A 3,435-nucleotide genomic window follows, 5' to 3' on the forward strand; every position below is an offset into this window, starting at 1 on the left:
GAGTCTCAAAAAGTTCCTTCACTTCCACCGACCAACAGGTTCTAGGTGACTATTTCACACATCAACATTTAGTCTGCAGACACATGCAGTTAGGAGAGATGAATCTCACGTCTGTTGTCCTTATCAGGTGGATTATGATCTAGAAAACTGTGTGACTTCCAGCACAACTCCCTTCTCAGAGGAAGGAGGAGAGGAAACAAGAAAAGTACGAAATCTGACAGCAGGTTCAAGTTCCTCCTTTTATGTTAGAGTTGGCTTGTGCCTGACTGTCTTAGCTTTGCAGCTTTTTTATTAGGTTAGTGGGTAAGAGGGAAATTGATTGTTTTAAGGTGGGGTAAGCTGATGAATGAAGTAAAATGAAAGAGAGCCTCCTCCCAATTCAGCTGCTACAGACTAAGAGAATCCATCTCTGGGGGGGTTTAGCCCCCTTGTCAGGGTTTCTCAGGAGTGTGCCCTGCCTCCATTTCCCAGCAGATATTCCTCTTGCTGCTGTCTCTACTAACTAATTCAGAGGAAAGCAGGGAAGGCTTGGATCTCCAGGAGACCTCATGCCTGAGCAAATTCCAGCACAAGCTGTTTCAGGAGAGGATGTCACAGGCTGATGCTTTGCCCAGGCTGTGGCTGGCCAGGGATGGGCTGCAGCCTCCCTGGAATGCTCCAGGCTTCACACCAGCTTTGGTTAGGCAGCATAAAATTTTATCTGTGTGCCTCAGGGGGTTCCTATTCTGAAAGCAGAGAAAAGGGGGCCATCAAACTTTTATGGCAGGGTGTAGTTAATTTACATGAGAACTCTTCTTCCATTTCAGAGCATGAAAAATGTTTTTATAGTAGCTGTGCATGATGTCTATTCCAATTCTTCTACATCAATAACCATCTTTTCAGGACTGAATTTATTCATGAAAACTCAGCAAATTTTTCCAAGGAGCATGAACTGCTGGAGAAGCCAAAGATGATGATGTATTAATTGTGGATTTAAAAACTGCTGTTCTTTAAAAATTGACTGTATTTGAGAACCTTGTGCTCTGTGCTCTGAATGGAGTTGCTTTACCCTTAATTTCTTCTGGAATCTCAAGGGGACATGGTCATGTGCTAAGCAGCAGCAGCTGAATGGCTGCATCTGTTCCACACTGTAGCTGTGTCTTATGCAAAACACTTCTTCAGTGAGAAACTGTGAGCAAGGGTTTCCTGCTCATCTTTGCCATTCCACTCATGGTTTTAGAGGCCCTAATGCATCCCCCTCATTTGTCTTTTTCAAGCATCAGTGTCCAAGCTGTAACTTAGAAGGCACCCCATGCCCTTGGGGACCTCAGTCACTTTCCTCTGTCCCCTGACAACTTCTATTGTTTTCTTTTGGGAAAACTGCACAGAATGTTAGACTCAGAGTGTAAAAGTAGGTGTTTGGAGTGGCATAATCCTTTTTGTCTCAAAGGGAAGAAATTATGGATGCTTCATCCACAAAAAGGACTCTCAGACATGGCCACTGCATGAATAAAATGTCCTTGGAATGAAATATTCTCAATGAACCTCTTAATTTTTCTTTCTTCCTTCCCCCTTTCTTTCTGAAGAAACTCTGCCAGCCTTGCATCTGCCTGGGTGGAGCCCTTTTCCTCATTGCCTGTTTTCCTCATTGCCTGTTTTCCCATTTCTGTCCTGTGCTCTACCCAGACTTATTCTCCTCAGCATTTCAGTGCCCTACCTTGCATTGCCCAAACCCTCCCTTGCAGGTGTAATGGCACTGTTCAAACTAATCATGATAACCATATAATGAGAACCAGCCACACCCTGTGGCTGCTCTCAGCTAAACTCTCAGCCCAGTTGCCTTCTCAGAGGTTTGGGATATTGGTGGGTAAACATTTCTGAGTCACAGTGTTTCTGCAGGACAGCTGCCTGGGGAGCAGGAAGGTGCCCAGGTTTATGTAAACCCTCAGCCAGGGAGGTCTCTCCAAAGAGCTGTGCATTGCTGGAGGTGGATCCAGACAGATTTGCTTTCTCCTTTCCCCCCACTACAGAAACACAGCAAAGTTTTCCATGTTTAACCATTGGGTAGATGTTGGGGAAAAAAAAGGTGAATGTGTTGTTATTGAGTTTCAAATAACCCCAAGCCAAATCCCACTGTCTGAGGACAGCAGAGCCCCACTGTGGATTTCCAGTGGTGTCAATCATTATTTCTCATTGCAAAGGCTGTGCTACAAGATACCCTGTTATTTCTGTGAGGTTGTATTATCCCTAAGGTAGCAGCAGAATAAAAGCCTGGTTTTGACACAATTTTTCTCTTCCTTCCTGCAGACAACAGACTTTCACTACAGCCACTGCTTTTCAGGTCACAGTTGTGTTCTTCGCCTCCTCTGCCCCCATGGTGTCCAAGCAGATCAGACAGACCTCACTGGGCTCCTGTGTGACCCCCACCAGGGCACTGAAGTGTGCCTCACTTCACTTTCATTTATTTAACTTCCAAAGCAAAGGAAACCAAATTAAATTACTGTCATGGTAGTTCTGAGCATGTGTCTCTACACAGAGATGAATGCAGTTGAATTTTTCCACTTGAAATATTAATTCAGAGTAGCTCCCCTGTGCCCCCTGTGCAGTAGAGCCATCAGTGTCTCCCACAGAGCCAAGAGACTGGCATCTTTCAGGAAATTAGAGAAATAAAAATACCTAGAGTGAGATTAAGGTTGTTTAACCTCAAAAAGGCCCTCTCCATTCATGCTGACAGTGAGGCACAGCTCTGCTGGCCTCTCTGCACAGGCACATTGGAAAGGCCCCTGGAGTGCTGAATGAGGGCAGCTGATACCTGATGGGTGTCTGTCAACATGAGAGATGATTCTCCCACCTTAAGATGTGTCAGTATCCTAAATGTGAAGGAAACAACATCAATTCTGTAAGGTAATGACCAGTGGCAGCTATAGTATCCACTGAACTAATGGTGCCCCAGAAAAATTCCCAAAATAATTATGAAGTGAAAGAGCTCTGCACCATGAAAGACAAATTTTCTTGAATGTGGGAGCTGGACAGGTTGAGATAACCCAGACTAGACTGGAATGACTTTCAAAAAAATTTTGAAATCCATCTTTTGTTTTATTTAATTCAGTTTTCTGAACTGAGCCCTGCAGCATTCATTGCCTATCAAAAGTGAGTGGGTCACACTCAGTCCTCCTGAACTGCTGAATCACAACCAGACTGGAGCTGTATGAGCACAGGCATCAGAGATGCCATGGAGGGCAGCCACCCACAAGGGCTGGTAAGTGTAACACAGGATCCATGGCACCCACCTGTTTCTGGAACAGGGAAGGGAGACAAACAGGATGTCCTGAAGCACCACAGGTGGCACTGGTTGCCCCTGTTGAGCTGCTCTGCTTCCTTTGCACCCTTATTTCAGAGTCTGGGTCCTCTCCTGTTTCCAGTTGCTGTCCTGAGGAGCATCCACCTAAACATACC

At 45.3% G+C, this 3,435-nt stretch overlaps 1 protein-coding gene across 1 annotated transcript in view; it reads right to left on the reverse strand.

Annotated features, from left to right (window-relative positions):
* ANXA13 (annexin A13) overlaps window positions 1-3,435 on the reverse strand; it is a 262,163-nt gene that overhangs the window by 77,454 nt on the left and 181,274 nt on the right. The gene's annotated exons all lie outside the window — the stretch shown is intronic.

Source organism: Zonotrichia leucophrys, chromosome 2 (genome assembly GCF_028769735.1).
Source record: "Zonotrichia leucophrys gambelii isolate GWCS_2022_RI chromosome 2, RI_Zleu_2.0, whole genome shotgun sequence".
NCBI lineage: Eukaryota > Metazoa > Chordata > Aves > Passeriformes > Passerellidae > Zonotrichia > Zonotrichia leucophrys.